An 18995-nucleotide genomic window follows, 5' to 3' on the forward strand; every position below is an offset into this window, starting at 1 on the left:
TTCAGGCTTTACTTTGGGGAATTATAACCTGAGTCTTAAGAGAAGTTGAATCTGCCAGATTTTTCCAAATCAAACTAGATTTTGTGTTGACTGACTGACTCGTAAAGCTCCTAGAAAGCCTTAACTTCTGGAAGCCAAAAGCCATATTTTATAATTTTTTCCCAGTGAAGAAATTTCCTTATTATAAGTCTGATAAGACACTGTATTTGATTTGATGTTCTGATAATACACGATTACATTTTTATTTTTTTTTCAAGTCCATGCTGGTTTGGCTTCCACTTGATAATTCACTTATTAATGACTAGAAAACATGAAACATTCTTATAAGTGGGAGAAGAAATTTAAAAGAGAGCCATGCAGAAATTTCCAAAAATGGGGACTTCTGGGTGGCTCAGTGATTGAGCATCTGACTTCAACTCAGGTCCTGATCCTTAGGGTCCTGGGAATGAGTCCCGCATCAGGTGCCTCGCAGGGAGCCAGCTTCTCCCTCTGCTTAAGTCTCTGCCTTCCTCTCTCTCTCTCTCTCTCTCTGTGTGCTCTCATGAATAAAAAAATAAAATTAAAAAAAAGAAAAGAAAGAAACTTCCAAAAGCATGCAGACACATAATATTTTCAAAAAGACTTATTGGCTTTGAATAGACCAATTCTCCTTCAGATGTTCTTTCAATTTATAAAGAGAATTGCAAAATAATCTATAACCAGTATGAGGGTGTCTGAGAAGTCATGGAAAATGGAGGAGATGCCAGAAAGTTGAAACTGATCAGATTTGAAGGTGAATTTCAGAATTGACTGCCATAAATGTGTTTATGGCAAAAAGCAATGATTCATTATTAAGGAAAAATAGTGAATCCAGCCTCCTCCTTTTGTCATATTGCTGAACCAGAACTGAGGGAAAATCTGATGGACATATTATTTGTAGATGTAAGCAATACTTCAACAGAGTGATACAGGATATTCTTTTGAAGGTGAGGCTGTGATTACATGAGCTAAGCTTGTAAATGATAGTGCATTTTGAGGATGGCCGGGTGGCTCAGTGGTTGAGCATCTGCCTTCAGCTCAGAGCACGATCCTGGAGACCCAGGATTGAGTCCCACATTGGGCTCCCTTCATAGTGCATTTTGCACTATGAATTAATGTCATGTGGGAGGTCTGGTTTATTGCCATGTCATAGTGCCATACTTGGATCTGTCTCAAGAACTTCATTTATAGCTTGGGTGATTATATACAATGTATGATTATCAAATATGCAAGTAACATGGTGTTGTGAAGGAAAGGGAATACATTAGGATGTGAGTCAAAAAAGGTCGCAATAATCTTGTAAAAATGCATAAGAAAGAGTAAAAAAGTGCTTTAGCTGTATACAAAAGAACAGTTGTACCAATTCAGGATCATTGCTGTTGTGGTTTTAAAATTATATGCACAAATTCTTCTATATTCTTTCATTAAAGTAGAGCTCAATCCCTCTCCTCTTGAATGCTGGCTAGACTTAACGACTACCTCTAATGAGTATAATACAGCAGTGATGGTATGCCACTTCTGTTACTAGTTTTCTTTTTTTAAGATTTTTTTTTATTTATTCATGAGAGATACAGAGATAAAGAAGCAGAGGCATAGACAGAGGGGGAAACAGGCTCCATGCAGGAAGCCTGACATGAGACTTGATCCCAGGTCTCCAGGATCACACCCTGGGCTGAAGGAGGCACTGAGCCACCCAGGCAGCCCTGTTATTAGTTTTTTAAAAGGATTGTAGCTTTCATCTTGGGTGTTGGTTCTATCTTGAATCACATGCTCTGGAGAAAGCCAGCTGCCATGCCATAAGGCAGTCCTGTGGAAAGGCCCACGTTAACAAGGAATGAAAGGCCCTAACCAGCAGTCTGGGGGAAGCTGACACCTGCCAAAAATCACAGGCCCACGGCTGTACTGCATGGGCCTACAGCTATACTGCAGCCTCATAAGACATCCTGGTACAAGACTATTCAGGTAAGCCACTACTAGATACCTGACCTCCAGAAATTGTGTGATATAATAGATGCTTTGTAATTGTATAACCTCATTTATAATGTATGTTGTTCATTTTGGCTGCTTAGTTTTGGGGGCAATTCAAAACACTGTAATAGATAACTAATGTAGTAGCCATGTTACTTAGCAGCAGGATGTATGGATTATAAAATAGAGCCATAGGCACATATTTTTAAAAGATTTTATTTATTCATTCATGAAAGACACATAGAGAGAGGGGCAAAAACATAGGCAGAGGGAGAAGTAAGCTCCATGCAGGAAGCCTGATGTGGGACTCGATCCCGGGACTCCAGGATCATACCCTGAGCCAAAGACAGATGCTCACCCACTGAGCCACCCAGGCATCCTGAGACATAGGCATCTTGAAATTAATGTATCCTTAGAACAATTTGGTAGGCGAAGGCTACACAGAATGATAGTTATACCTTACCCGGTGTTCAGCCCTGAAGGCCAAACTGAAAAAAGGAAAGGGTTATCTGGGTAAGTGTAACTGGAAGGATTTTGGGATGTTTAGCCTTGTGAAGTCTGGTAAAAAGTGTAGAACTGTTAATTGTTTTAAAAATGTGAAAGATTAAATGTGAAAAAGCAATATTTTTTTTCAACTTCCATAACTATTCAGAGAGTAGCTGCATCAGTTAGAGATGCTCATACGTATGCTGAATGAGAATATGCTACCAACATATCTGGATTAGATAGTTCACAAAATCACTTTCAGAATTTAGATTCCATGGTGTAATCTGTATACCATGGGTTTTCTTTATTCTGGCTGTACATTGGCAATATCTATGGAGGGAAAAAAATACAAGTCAGTGCACAGGTTGAACATAGACTTATTAAGGCACAATATCTGGTGATAGGGCCTGGTTATCTGTACTTTTTTAAACTCCTTTGACTCTACTGTATAGTTGGGATTAAAAAAAATATACATTCATTCATTTTGTGGCTTTGTAATTTACAGATGCAATATTTTATACATCTCATCGTGGAAGTGACAACCTTCACTGTCAAATGTAGCCCTACATATTTAGCCAACAGAAGCTAATGAAAAAGTTGCCTAATTTGAATGAAGTTGTTAGTCTAAGTGCTTTACTAGGTGGCCATCAAATTCATTAAGAAATGGCCATCCAAGCCAAGAAATGATTTTTAGAAGTGTATTTGTTAACCAGTTAAAAAATAAATTCAGGAGCTGGGCCAAGATAACAATAATAATAAAAATGATAGCAGATTTTTATTGAGCAGTTACCATCTGATCAACAATGTACCAGGTATTGAATATATAATTACTTATCTAACTATACAGTAGAATTCTTATGCACTAGATATTCTTATTAGGTTCATTATTCTATTTATTATATGTCACATAATGATATCATTATATTCATTATTATATTTCTTGCATTTATATTTATTCACTTTTTCAAATATTAAAAAATTCACTTATGTACAAACTATGTGTTTATATATACATATTAAAATAGATACATCTATTTGCAAAGAAATATTAGGACATTTGTCCAAGGGCATTCAAACAGTGATTGGGCGAGCAGCTCCTTGGATCCAGGCGTTCCAGGCCTCAGAGCTCTCACTCTTGGACATTATATTTGAGTTATTCATGAGTGACAGGGCAATATCATTCATGTAAAAATTTTCTGGCTTTTTCTTCATCCCACCTGCCAAAGACAAGCCTGTATTTGTCCAAAAATTTTCTCTGCACTTTTACTTCCCAAAGAAGGTCTACTCATTTCTAAAAGAGCAGCTGGGTCCATTTAAGGAACAAAAGAAGGAACGGGTAACGGGTGGCAAAGACAGGATAAGGAGTCCATGTCTAGAAAGTGAGCACTCCTGAGTAGCTTTGGGGTGTAAAGATCTTGGGAAGAAAGAGGAGAGCTGTTACAGAGTGTTCCAGGAGATCATAAATGAGGCCCTCTTTGATGGAAAGAATTCCAGTATACTGTGTATCCAAGTGATTTTACATCTCTGTCTCTCCTTCTCCTGAGAGTAGGCTTCTAGAAAATGTCTTGTTACCTTTCACTCTGCCGAAGACTCAGAGAATGTATATCAGATGGGGTCTTGACTCATGTTGCCAGTGTGTTTAGAACAATAGAGTGACCACTGGATCACTGAATCATTAAAAATTTTAGGGATGCTGCCTAGACAAGGTGGAGGAAAAAAAGTAAAGAAAATCATATACACTTAGGCTAGAGAAAACAAGGAAAGAAAAATTCTCATTTAGCATATCATTATCATATTAATGCCATTTTCAACAGCAGTTAAGTCCCCAATTTCAAAGTGTGAAAATTCAATTTTTAATGGATGCACTTCAGCATAAAAACTATTTTTTTTAGTTTTGCCCTTTCTTACATGAAAGAAAAAACAAACAAAAAAAACAAAAAACAAAAACTCTAAACCTAATTTTAAACTGAGGATTGAAGTCAGCTTTTATAGGAGTTCATTATTTATTAACTTGTGAACACGGTATTGCTATTGTTATTTGATTATTGCACATTTATATAGCACTTTTTTTTATTCCTAGACTAAATTAGCACATATTTTACAAGTATTTATTAGCTATCCTGAGAATTGAATGAGTCACTTTAAGTTGCAAAGAATAAACCAGAAGCATTTATGGCTATTATATCACTGGATGGTAGTGCTATTCTTATTATCATGAGTAGTAATGATTCACAGAGCATTACGCATACTTCCATCTCAAAATAAGAGCTTATAATCATGTATAATCATCAAGAAATAGCCAATGCCTCTTCAAAACCAGCTTTAGAAATAGCTCTGCCTGGAAGATTCATTTGGAGCTTATGTGACTGGCAGGACTCCTGAAATACAAGCCTCATCACTTGTAGGGATTGGTGACAGGCTCCCATGAACTGAATTCACAGAATCTGATGGTCAATTCCAATTCTACTTAGGTTGTGTAGATATGGATGTAAAGCGATGTTAGGTCATTGTGGCTGACACGAAGCATAAAAAAGCAGAGTCTTCAAGGAGTTATTCTCAATTGAAAGTGACATACAATAATAAGAAAACAATTCTAGGCAAACAAAAAGTAGCAACAAGAAACATGAAAGAAGAGAAAAAAGAAAAAAAAGAAAGAATAATGACTGGGGGAAGGAGACAGCCTTTTCTGGGGGTCGGGAGGGTTGGAAAACTTTCCTACAATTACCAACCAGTTAAGATATGAATCTATCCAGTTCTGGACTACCCAGATAAATATTTTAGCAGTCACAGCCTAAATGCATAATAAATTATGTTTGTTAGTTCATTGTATTCATTAAAAATACATTAAAATTAAAACAACAGTTAAGACATACACATTTTCACATTTTGCAAGACACCAAGAATTAGGGAAAGATGTGAATTTGGAACTTGTCGCAGGCATGCAAATGGATGCACATTTTCTCCAGAAAGTCTTGGGTTCATGAAACCATGTCCATATGTTTAGTTTTAAAATTTAGTTCCCTTAGTCTGACAAAGAATATTTATGTCCCATCTGGGCAGAAATAGTGTCTGGAAGATTATTGTTTACAAACTAGAGTAGAGGCATTCCTAGGATAGTTTAGAGTTTTGTAGATATGACACCATATTTTTTTTTGAATCCAGGATTTTAGGGCACTTCAGTTAATAGGTACAGTGTCCCTACAGGGTCAGACTCTGTGAGGTTGATGCCAGTTGTTAATGCTCTATTCCCTCTAAGAGTTTTTCAAACTTTGATCTTCTAGATGAGAAACATACCTGGACCTGACCAATCACCCTGAGAAACTGAAAGTGTTTGTCCTACTCTTAAGTTTTCCTCAGCAATTCTGAGGTTCAAACTAACATGTCCATTGTCTTTCTTTTTCCAGACCACTTTCTGCTTGGGATTTCTAGTTAGAAGTGAGTCATGATTACAGCTTATTAAGCTTCTCCTTTTGGGCGACTACACTGTTAGCTTAATTGTAACACAGCCTTTCTAAGATAAAAACAGGATTTTTAGCAACACTGTTTTACTTTTAAATACTGATTAACTAAAATTGGTGATAATGGCTTTTTATGAAATTGAACTTACCAATATAACATGTGAAAAATCTATCTCATTATAGTACCCTCATCCAGTTTGGTTTGTTGTTTAATCTAGCAGGAAGGCAAAATTATTTGGCTCACTGCCATTTTTTTAAATTAAGTTTTTAATTTTAATTCCAATATAGTTAACATACAGTGTTGGATTAGTTTCAAGTGTATGCCATTCGTTTTTATTCTATTTTCTACTGGTCCTATTTCTGTGTTACCTCAAGTCTCCCCCTACCTTCTTAGGAAACCTCTGAACCTACTATTTCTCTCTGTCTCAGTATCCTCTTGAGCCTATTTTAGCCACTATCCTAATGTTTGTTTAAATACCTTCAGAGAAAGAGCCAAAAATAGTGTTTGACTAGGTTCCATGGTCTAGATAAGTTATCACATAAACTGTCACGATTTTGTTTCTCACTATTTTGATAATTATGTCTATTTGAATAACTGTGAGTTGAAGAACAATATCAAGAGCTGATGGCAAAGCAAACATAAAAAATGATTGTCTAGAGCATCGTCTAAAATCCAATTACAGTGCAGAATTTTCTTTTTTTACTGTTAACAAAATAATGTGGGGATATAGCGTAGGAATAATAACCATAGAGATTAAAGAGTACGCTTCAAGCCACACGCATGAGACAAACATGATAGTAAGAGGTGAAAATAGGAAAAACACTAACACCTCAGTTGACATTTTTCTCAACTATAAAAATGATGGGGTAAAAAAGAGGGTAGCCTCAAATCCTTTCCTTTCCTTTCAAGTCTTTATTCAAATATATTTTCCATCTTGCCTGCCCTGAATATCTAAGATTCGAACTCATCCCCTTCCTCGCCACATAGTATTCTCATCCGCACCTCCCTGCCATGCTTTTTCCTTTCTCCCTAGCACTTGTTATCTCTTGACATACTGCATAATTCATTTACCTGCGTATTGTTTACTGTCCGTCTTCCTTCCTTTATGAAGGAAGTTCAAAGAGGGCAGGTATCATGGCACATTTCCTTCTCTGACATAGCTCTTGCGCCTAGAACAGTGTCTGGTACATAAAAGATTTCAAGAAATACTTGTTGAATAAATGACTTTATGCATTCTATAAACAATAGCCATCCAATCGTGTCATGTCACTTTCTACCCTTCTAGTTGCAAAAGTGGAAATCCCATTTCCCCTCATGACTTAGAGAGTCATACACGAATCAGTTTCACCTTCGTCTGCATTTCGTCTCATTCTGCTCTTTCCTCTCCAACTAGGCTGATTTTCTTTCTGCTTTTCACATATGCCAAATTTGCTCTTGCCTGAGGGCATTTGTTCTAGCTGGCCCTACTGCCCAGATCCCTTTCCAACTAATCTTTGCCAACATGGCTTTGTTATTTAGATCTTGGCAGAAATGTCACCTTTTTAGCAAAACCTTTTCTGGCTACCTAATCTAAAAAAGCCACCCTGTTACTTGACATAACTGTGTCCTATTTTAATTATTGACATACTATTTATAATTAAGTGAATTTTTTTTACAGTCTATGTGTTTTACTTTCTGTCTGTCTTGCATTAGCATACCAGCCTGTCAAGCACAAGGATTTAATATTTTTTTTTCTCTTTTATGTCCCCAATGCCTTGAGTAGTGTCTGACACATAGTAGGTGCTCAATAAATATTTATGAAATATATTAATAGACCTGACATTAAAGTCTTTAACACACTGACTCTGTCAATATAGTCTCACTTTTTAATTAACTATATTAATTAGGTAAATTTACACAGAATTTTAAGTGACAGCTCTTTGCCAAGAATTATGGGAATATAAACAAATCTAAGTGACATATTTTTGGAAGCAGCAACTCCTAAATTCTGGCCACCCTGATCTGCTCAGAGATATGAAGTATTGTACAATCCAATATACAAAAGATAAAACCATTTACTGGGGTCTGTCTTTTTAATGTGAAAGCAAAAGGAGTATAAGCCACTTTAACATGACAACATATTTCAGAAGTGGAGAAGCAGGTTTTATATTTTCCAACTTTTCTCCCCACCCATGTTCCCTCCTCATCAGAATTCACCTCCTGATGTGGACCATGATTTTCATATTTGCCTATGTCCAGCTATCTAAAATTAGGCCTCAGAATTTTCGGTCCTCCTCTCTGCATTGTTCAGACTGCCTCCCAATCCAGGACCAGTTATTTTTTCAGCTAGAAAGGTTTTAAAGAGTAGTCATACAATGTGCCAGAAATCCTACATACCAAAAGTGCTAAATGGAGGCATGGAATGCTTTTAATATAGGGCAGGAATTTTAGAGGATCAAAAAGCTAGCTATACAACACAAGTGGATAGTTACATAAATATCATAGATAAATACTTCAAGTAGAAAAAAAGTCATAGGACAGTGTTATAGTCTTTTTGCATGGGTAGAACACAGGTTGAAGTATTTAGTAAATTATTCATAAACCAGATACAGTCTCAGTTTTCAAAAATGGGTAGGATTTATAACAATTTCTATGGTAGAGTAAATGATAAATATTTTCTGAATGCAAGGAGATTAGAAAGAAAATATATTAAATTGATGTTGAATGACAGTTGAAGGAATTTGGATATTTGATATATTCAATGAATGAAAATGGAATGCTTTTTAAATAAGGAAGTAACATGAAACTGAATCCACCACAATTGTGAAAGTTACCTGCTACATAATAGCTGATATTTGAAAGGTGCATTAATTAATTGTTAATTGAATATATGTTTGTTTGAGAAAAACTATGTCCCTAAAGAGATACTGGCTTTTATAGAAAAACAAAAAAGAAGAAAAAAAAAAAGAAAAAAAAAAGATAAAAGACTCAAAAGACCCTTATATCCAATTCCCACTGAGACAAGTTTTGGACAGCTAGCAATCCAACCAAAAGAAGCAAATGCCCTCATAACATAAACAAACCTTATGATCTTCTACAAATATGGTATCTTCTTTGGTCATTTTTTTCAAGACACAACTGATAATATTAATGCTTAAATTTGACTGTGCTTAAACTTGACTGTACTTTCGATCTCTTATAATAGAATATGAATTTCTAATAATTAGAATTACCCATCCTGACCTTTTCTAAAGCAAACAAATACCCATTTTAGTGTCACCACCAAGAATTTAATTTTCTCTCATAATTTTAAAGAACTTTGGTGTAAGGCTTTTAGTATGTTTTAATAAAGGATGGCCTAACCATTTATCAAAGGTTATACCAAAGTTAGAGATGATGATTAACATTCAGTTGGTGTTCTCTGAAGTTAGCTATAGTTCACTTTTTCTCTTTGCATCCAAATGTATTGCTTTGTTTTATTTACTCAAGAAAAGTCTATGTGAAACTCTTAAATTTAGATGCTATTAAGGGATATAGAAACATGCTAGATCCATAGAAATGTAAAAATAGGGGTGCCAGGGTGGCTCAGGGTTGAGCACCTGCCTTCGGCCCAGGGTGTGATCCTGGGGTCCCGGGATCGAGTCCCACGTCGGGCTCCCTGCATGGAGCCTGCTTCTCCCTCTGCCTGTGTCTCTGCCCCCTTCTCTCTCTCTGTGTCTCTCATGAATAAATAAATAAAATCTTAAAAAAAAAGAAATGTAAAAATAAAGAGTAGAAATGTAATAGGGCTCATAAAAGATGAGTTATTTAAAAAATGCATAGTTCTTCACTCCTTCTTCCTTAAGAGGCTACCCAGAAAAGTGGGTACAAGGGGATTTCATGGCTCTGATTCATTTGGAATTCTAAGAACTAGGACTGGGAATTCTAAGAACAAGGACTGGATATGAGAATTAGGCTGTGTGTGGCAAAGCTGTAGAGAATGAGAAAAGGTGTACTTGGGAATTAAGGATGATTGAAACATTTGTTTTATAAGAACAGGAAAGGATCCCTAACTAGATTGAAACATCTTGACATGAACTGGATGACCGCACAACACTGGTGCCATATTCAAGAGATTTCAGATACAATTTTCAAAGAACAAAGACTTGTTTAGATTGCCTATCAATTCATCCATCAGAGGGAAGAGACTGTTAGGTGACTCAGCTGTTCATTTTGATACTCATCTCCCTCCATTCATTCATTCCATAAATATTTATTCAAAGCCTTTGCAGTGTGCTCAACAAAGCATAAAGGAATTAATAGGAAGACAGAGAACATGATAAGTAGAATATAATATATTACTTGTAATAAGGATAAGTAGAATATAATATATTACTTGTAATAAGGATTAAAAAATTAAAGCAAGAAGGGAAATATAAAACGTAAAGGGAAATATAAAACGTGAGGAACTTTGAAATTTTAGATAGGTGGTCAGGGAAGTCTCAAATGAAAGAGAAATTTCTGTTTTGACCTGAAGGAAGCAAAGGATGAGCTAGCCATGATCTTTTAAGAAAACATGAGAACCATCTGCCCTCCCAGACTTGAATTTACAAGCTGAATCCAGCTTGTAAATTCAGCTGAAAACAGCTGAATCTGTTCACAAAATAGGTTTGATTCTTTAATGCATTTGTGTGTCTTGATATGCTATTGCCTGGAATCATTTCCTTGCATGTCACATGTATATCTTTCACAATCTACCAGTTTTTGATAGTCATCAGGTCACTATATATAGCTGTCGTTTTGGATTTTAGATTTCTTGAGGTCATAGTCTCATTCACTTTTCACCAACAAAATCATGATGGCTAGTGCTTTACACACAAGTATTTGCATATAAATTATTTAAACATGCAGGTGGTGTCAACCTTAGAGTTCATGCGATAGAGAAATCACCTAGCAATCTTGCACGTAATTGGAAAAAATTCTGAGAGGCAAAGAAAACATAAAATAAAAGCAGAATGTTATGATTTACTGGAAGCATGCAAGATCAAATGCACATAAGTATGGTATAAGTATCAATAATACTGCTTGAGCACCTGCTAGACACTAAGTACTATGAGTTATAGACAGCAAAGTGGAGAAGATATCGTTCTTACTCATGCTAAGCTCACAGTATGATATAAATAAAAGACACACACAACCAGAATAGATCAAGCAATACAAGGTTAAATGCTGAAATTATGTGCTGAGTAAGGAAAGTTGTGAATTCCTTTGGCCACATATGGCTCCCTGGAGCTATTTACTTCTCAAGGCAGGTGAGAGTTCTTTCTTTGGCTATACAATTTCTTAGCCTAGATATTACATTATATCCCGCTCCCGTGTTACGATTTATTAATAACTAAAACCTATCCTTCAGGAAACTTTGACACCTGCATAAACAACTAGACTCTGCTTCATATTTATTGAAGCAAGCTTGAAAGTTTAGGTGCAGCAATATGAGAACTAGTTATTTTATCTTTTCAGTTAAGTTAATTATATGTATCCTTACCTTTCAAAATATTATTTATTGGCTTCTTCAGGTACAATAGTGTTCCAGAAGTCAATATATCAAAGAGTTGTATATTCTCTAACTATTCTTCTCTGATTTAGTTAGAGGCCGCCACATATTGTAATGCTACTTCAGGATAACAGGATGCGGTTCTTTTCCATTAGAAACCAAAGCAATTACTCAGAGAGAGGCACAGTGTCTTCATTGTGCCTCTGTTCTGTTATCCAAATTAGAGTTCCACCGTTATGAGAAATGGCTGGTCTCAAAATTGCCAGCTGATTGCAGTTGCCCAGCGATTCACCTCATTTCTGAAGTTAAACCTGTTTGATTATGCCATAATTGTAATTTATGTATTTTTATGAATTTCAATTATTTCAAGACTATAAGAATATGGTTCATATGTTTTGAAGGAGGTATCAGGCTGTTCATTCTCTGGTGAACTCCAAGAGAAAATTCCCTACTCTTTGCCTCCAGCTCTGCTTCTCCCACTCAATCTTTATTGTCAAATAGTATGTTTTTAGACTTTTGTTTTCAACCATGCATCCCTGTTTTTAGAACACTTTCATATTGAAAATTCAGCCTTTGGTTCAGAACCAGAAAAAAATCATGTACTTCCTTGATCCCCTGAGTAGTTTTGTGCCTCTATGTATGCAGTGTGCCATTGTAGACTCGTAAGATGCAACTGATCACTCTTGAAATTATTTCTTTCATGTCTTTCTCTGACAATGACTCCTTGAAGGAAGTGACCATGTGGCCATGTCTTCCTCCTTACTCTGTACAATAGGATGAATGAATGAAGCTTTTGGGTCATCTTTAGCACTACCTTTTTTTTTTTTTTTTTTTTTTTTTTTTTTTTTTTTTTGCTTTTCACTGTTATTGTCCTGCCAATCCTCTTTGCTTCTCCCAAGATGCCATTACTCCCTCTATTCTACAGCTTTTCCAAAGCCATTAGTGTCATGAAAGCCTGGTCGGAACAAGAGTTGTCTTTGTCCATGCTTTCTTTTTTTCTTTGTATGAATGAAAACAAAATCTACTTTTTTTAATAAAAAATAATAAAGAACATGAGGTTTGTCTTTGAAATGGTATATATCACATTTATCCACCCTTCTATCCTTTTCATATGTTGAAAATCTTTTAATAGGACTGTTTCCCTTGCCATTTCTGCTTTCTTTCCCCCCATCTAATTTTCCATTTTTCTCTGTTCTGTTTCTTTCCCTTTTCCTTTCTTTTTCTCCTTCTCCATGCTGACCTAAACCTGCTTTTTTATAGGCTCTTAGACTCTGTATAGCATATATAGCTAAAAGTAGCCATGTGAATATAGCTCAGTTCTCTGATGTTTATGGACCAACAACAGAGCCGACTATTCTACATTCCCTCATGTTGGCTGAACCTAAGTAACTAAAATACTCATTTGCTTTCAGAATAGGTTTCAGGTCCTTTGTTGGGATTTTTGCCTAGGAACTAGCTATTCTTCATTCTATCCCAGTCATTGGCATTAGTCATGCTCCAAAACAGAAGGATCAGTAGGAACCATAGTAGTGCTATTCAAATAATTGTGGGCATACCCTTCCAATTCTTTCTATAACATCCTATCTTCCAATTGTTATGGATATCAATATCAACACAAGTCTAGGTTTAGCATACTCTTTTATCTGGAGATTTAGGCAAACTGTTGACACTCCTTGGAAGCAAGGCATAACTCCTGTGAAGGCATAATAGAAGCCCATTTCCAGCTTTCCTGTAAGCTCTGCTGAATTCTGTCACCCTATACAGAGGCCTTCTTCCATGATAAAAACAATAATTGCAGATATTTTAAGTTTTATGTTATTTCAATAAAAATAATCTACCTCTCCTCAAAGAAATTTCTGATCAAAGCAGTAATGAAAAAGAACAAAAAATCTCCTGCTTTTGTAATAGCTAAACATAGGAAAAAGAAATGAGTGGGCCAGTAGAGTCAGGTTCATGGCATGGTGGTAGGAAATGCCCTTATTAGGATATACTACATTCTGGCCAGGAAAAAGCTGTTTACTAATTCAAGATTCTTGTCCTTTACTGTACTCAGGAATGGTTAAAACATTTTTCCAACAGTGACATATATTCTTCATCTTGGAGATATAAGAAAATGAGAAGAGAAAGCAAAAAACCTAATTTTATATTACAAATTATTATTTATTTGCAAACTGTTTACTAGTATGGGACATTACAATGGGGTAAAATGATGCAGTAAAGAGTGTAAATTAATTTTATTATAAATTTGATTGAATAATAATTGTAAACACCATAACTGCATGATCAGGCTTCTAGTTTATACAGTATCATGGATATATATATATATATATATATATATATATATATATATATATATGCTCACATAAATTAATTAGAAATATAATCACTTCTGAATCATTTATCAAGCTGTGATTATAACTAATAGCATCTCTACATCATCTTTCCAAATGTTTGTCTTATCTTGCTCTTCTCATTTGTAAAATTTAATTGATAAAATTATAAAAGATAAGTCAGTATCTGGGACAATATCTGGCTTATCAATCCCACTACTACAAGAAAGGGATAATCACATTACCATATTCTAAAAATTGTCTTAAAGTGACATGGTGAGTTTGAACAAAGCAGTATTCAAGGGAGGGGGTAATTACTTTTTTATATCTACTTTATTCATAGAAATTTAAGGAGAAAAAGTAACAAATATGGAGAAAGGATGCTTGATAAAATTTAGAATAGAACATTTCCTGAGATTTTATAACCTCCTTAGACTTATGAAAAAAGCACTGTCACCATTCAGTTCTTTGTTAGCTAATCCTAACTACTCATTCTCTGATTGTTGTCATTTAAGGCAGTCGACTTTTAGAATTTGTTGTAAGCTGGAGATTGGAATAAGAAATTCCTAAAAGAAGTAATATTTGGAAGAATTTTCAAAAAAGAAAAAGATGATATATCCAGTAGAATAAAAAGTTCTAATATACCCTGACAAATGCTCAGAGGCAGAGAAGCACAAGTATTTCACTTAAACACTAGAGTTAAAATGAGAAATGAGACTAAGCAGGTAGCCAGAGCTCGATTATGAAAACATCTAGAACTATAGTCAAGGATATTGGATTTTATCTTGAAGTCTACCTTGTAGTATTTTAACTTGAAATTTATTGAAGTATTTTGATGAAAAAAAAATACATGCTTACATTTCTATTTTGGACAGGGTCATCTGTCAGGATATCGGGGGATGGGATAGATGGAGAAGGTAAGTAGGCCACTACTTCTGTGCTGCCAGTGGCAGCAAACATGGCTCTAGACCTGAAAGGTGGCAATGGAAGCAGGGAGAGATATCTGAAGTATGGAATGAGAGGACCCTGGATTAAAACAAAGGGCTTGTAGAGAATTTTTTCCAAGAGATGCATTGAATAACGGGTTTTCTAGTTGTCATGCACTGGGCTGGAGAAAAAAGGAATAGATAGGTTTGGAGAGAAAAAGAGGTATTATGAATTCAGCTCTAGAGAGTTCAGGTTTTCTAACTGTAATTCTGTAACTGCAAGTTAATTCTCTACTTAAACATTAATTATACAAATACCATATGTTTACAAAATGCTTCCTGCAGCTGCCTCTTAATGCTTGGGGAATACTGTATTTCTCTGCTGGTCTGGTGAAAGGCTGCCTTTTTAGTCTTTAGCAAAAAGAGAACAGCATCTAGACAAACTGCTCCCCTGGAGGATCTCCATTACTGCTCAAAAAAACTCTCTTATGTTGTCATTTTCTGTTTTCCTATAGTGTAGTAGGTAAGAATACAAGGCTTGTATTCACTTTGACTTGGTTCATAATCCCTTGGTTTAGAGCTAGAAGCCTAGTGGCCTATGCCAAGTCTTATTTACTCTTTACTAAAGTTTGTTCATTGACTAAAATAAATAAAATGAAAAAAAAAGTTCCTATCTCATAAAATCAGTTTAATATGTAGAGTGAGTTCTCAACAAATGTTAGGTATTATAAATGTCAATATCTGTGGTTAAAAGCTTCTCTTCCTTGGATTTTGAAATCTATGTATTTAGTCTAACTTTACATTCATGGATAAATTAAGAACTTCTGACTAGCTTGCTAAATTGTAAGATCAGATGAAATCAATTGTTAATTTTTGAGAATGAATCCTAAGGCATGATTCTAGAGTAAAGAGGAGATTCAAACAGTAAGTGATAAGTATTGAAGAAGTTGATCTCTGTTACCCATGAGGATGGTTACAAGTTTAGGATTTTAAACTTCTAGAAATTCTGCTCAGGTGAATGTAGGGAATAAATTAGTAGATGATCTGTCTACAAATTTCATATATGGTTGTTTGCTGCTGGAAAACTACTGTACATCAACCCTGGAGGTAAGATCATTGTTTCTAAAACAATAGTTCTCAACTGTGGGCATGCATCAGAATCAGATTCTGATTTCACTGGTCTGAGGTGTGACCTGGGCATTGAGATTTCCAAGTATCCCCAGAAATTCTAATGGCAGCCATCTTCAAGAACAGTTGCTCTAACATGATTATTTCACATTCTCTCCCCCTGAATTCCTGTTATACAGTTTTACTGTTCGTTACAAAAACAGAGAATACAGGGCTTCATTCACTTTTTAAAATTGTTTATATTATTCATTTTCCAAATAATGGCAACATATACATCCTGAGTCATGAGATAAGTTTATTGTGCTTTACTCAAATTGGTACTGAGAGTTGGAAAGCAACAGAAAAGATCTAAGGTATGCTAAACCTGCTATTTTAATTAAAACAAAATTTGTAAGTCATTGATATAACTTCCAAATACTAGATAAATTTATTACTTTCATTAAATTCCACAAGCTAATGTCAAGTTTATATTTTACACCTCCTTCCAAGTCACACTAAGATCCTTGAGAATCTTCTCTCCTTGAACAACTATCTTAGCTCTCTTGTTTTTTTTTTTTTTAATATATTTTACACATCCTTCCAAGTCACACTAAGATCCTTGAAAATCTCCTTTCCTTGTCAACTATCTAGGCTCTCTTGTTTTCCCAGATATTCTAGGGTTATAGTTTTTGTATATGTATTAATCTTTAAATCATGATCATTAGAAGAGATTGACACTGTGTTTACCTGAGGTAGATCTGAAAAGTGTATTTAACAGGAAAGGAAAAAAAAAACACAGTATCAAACATAGAAGAATATCATATGGCATATTGTTGAAGCATTTAAAATAGCTGGAATTGATAATATATAATGTAGTTTGTGAATATGTGCCTATGGAATTATGGAGATAAAATAATGTAGGTTTGCATTTATTTAACAAGTTTTTACTATCAACTGTAGATTAAAAATCTATTTCAAGCACTGAGAGATAAGATGAGGTTAAGATATACTGCCTATTTACTTATCTATGAAGAAGATAAATTATGTGCCCCAAAGATATTGTCATTACTTCTCTTGTTTTAAACATTTTTGTGTCACACTTTAGTCCAAAATAGTTTAAGGTATCTGATGTAAGCAGGTGAGTGGTCCACCTTGTACCTCCCCTCACCCTGAGATGTCCACTTTCTTATCCCCAGAATCTATAAATACCTTGTGTTACAAAGAAAAGGGCACTTAGGCTCCTCGTGGAATTAAGGTTGGTAATCAGCTGGCCTTGAAATGGGGAGATTCTAGAATTGGATTATCCAAAAAGGTCTAACGTAAACAATCACAGGGGTCCTTAGAAAGTGACTGAGGGAGGCAAGAGAGCCAGAGGCAGAGTGAGAAGGGCTATTGCTGGCTGTCGCTGGCTCTGAAAACAGAAGGGAACTACTTGCCAGGGAATGAGGATGGGGGCAGCCTTTTGAAGCTGCCAGAGCCTTCAGAAAGGAATGTTCCACAGCTGACATCTTGTCATTGGCCCAGTGAGACCCATTTCAGACTTCTGACCTCTAGAATGGTAAGATAATACATTTGTGTTGTTTCAAGCCACCAAGTGCGTGCTAATTAGTTACAGCAGCAATCGGAAATTAACACAGATGCTTAGAGTAGTTTAAGAAAGATGAAAAAATATATAGATGAAAAAATATATATATTGGAAATATGGAGCAAATATGACACAGAGGGGAACAAAAGTAAAACAGTAATATGGTGCCAGGAATAGGGTTAACACAGCAGTGGTAAATTAAAAATTCTAAGAAATCGATGTAAATAAGGGAATATGTTCAGCTACGACACTTAAATGCCTATATGGGAAACACAAAAGGACAAGTCAGGCCATAAATATATGTTGTAAAATTGTTATAGACAAGTGTTTTCCCACAATGTATTTGGGGAGGCTTTTGTCCAATATTCGTTTCCTGATCAATGCTCCATTTTATCTAAGGCTGCTTGAAACATTTTTGATAACAAATGTTTTCAGTATATTTTTTCCAGGGTTTCCAAAGTTATTAGACTTTTATCATTAATACTTATTATCTTAAAGAAGTAATATGTTGTTGTATTTTAGGAATATAGGAATACTATATTTTGGGTATATGGGAATCATACAGGATGATTAGTAATTAATAATAATTAGTGTTATGTTACCCATATGAAAGAATATTTCCTGGTGCCCTCAGAGAAGTCTTTATAGCATAAACATCAGGGCTGAGGCCTGATGAGATTTGGGGCAAGGATGGAGCATACAGGATGCCATTTTAAAAAATGGATCTGTGTGAGCAGGAATATCAATATGGGAAAGGGCAATGTGTTACCGGGACACTAAGTTGACTTGATTAGGGGAATCGAGAGACATATAGAAGCAGATGAGTTGAAAATAAAGTGTGCAACCACATCTGGAGGAAATCTGAATATGACAATAAGGAGTCTGAAAATTATTCTGTAGATACAGGGGTTGGGAAATTGATGTTTGAGCACAGAAGTAAATTGCCCAAATCCTTGCCTTAAAAAGACTAGCCTGACATTTCTATGCAGGTTGATGTGTTTAGAATTGAGAGAACCTAGAGACGGGAAATCTTCTAAACAATCTTTTCAAGGTATGAAATAAGAGGCTTTTAACTAGGGTACAGGCAGAGGAAATAAGTAGCATTTTTGTGATATATTATAAAAGAATAAAAATAATCAAAACATTTTTAATTAATTGGGTGAAAACCAGCTATTAAAGAGGAAGATTTGGCACGACACTCCATGTGCAGATTACCACCGAGAGTATATACATGCATGCAACACTTTTTCTCAGTCCACAAAATGATCCATAATTTTTCATTATTTCATCCAATCAGTATACTTACTCGTTAATTTATTCATGTAACAAATATTTCTTGAATTTATTGTGTCCCCCATATTATGATGAGCCTTGGGATACAATAAGGGACATGATTATATGTGTACTTATGTTCTTTAGAAAAGGAATTTGCCAGTTATTCAGTCTCACAATGTGTTTCAATGTAGAAAGGCCGTAACTTTGTGAGGGGCAGGGCCAAAGTTGCAGTATCTATCACTCTCTTTAGCTTTCTTTGCGTCTTCATTTTTCTCTTTAATTAATTCGTTTCTTAAGGTAATAACTCTTAAATACCTGCTACTAGCCAT

The 18995-nt window shown here is 35.2% G+C and overlaps 2 long non-coding RNA genes across 3 annotated transcripts in view; one reads left to right on the top strand and one right to left on the bottom strand.

Moving 5' to 3' along the window:
• Positions 1-18995, top strand: part of LOC144287955 (uncharacterized) — a 245867-nt gene that overhangs the window by 39267 nt on the left and 187605 nt on the right. For both annotated transcript variants that reach the window (XR_013355833.1, XR_013355832.1), the window contains exon 2: positions 14649-14690. This is a non-coding gene — a long non-coding RNA (uncharacterized LOC144287955). The remainder of the gene's footprint in view (positions 1-14648; positions 14691-18995) is intronic.
• Positions 3420-17089, bottom strand: LOC144287956 (uncharacterized). The gene is made up of 4 exons (XR_013355834.1): positions 17016-17089; positions 11435-11754; positions 7003-7112; positions 3420-4169 (listed from the first exon to the last, which is right to left on the bottom strand). It is a non-coding gene; the product is annotated as an uncharacterized LOC144287956 (long non-coding RNA).

Source organism: Canis aureus, chromosome 17, assembly GCF_053574225.1.
Source record: "Canis aureus isolate CA01 chromosome 17, VMU_Caureus_v.1.0, whole genome shotgun sequence".
NCBI classification, from domain to species: Eukaryota; Metazoa; Chordata; class Mammalia; order Carnivora; family Canidae; genus Canis; species Canis aureus.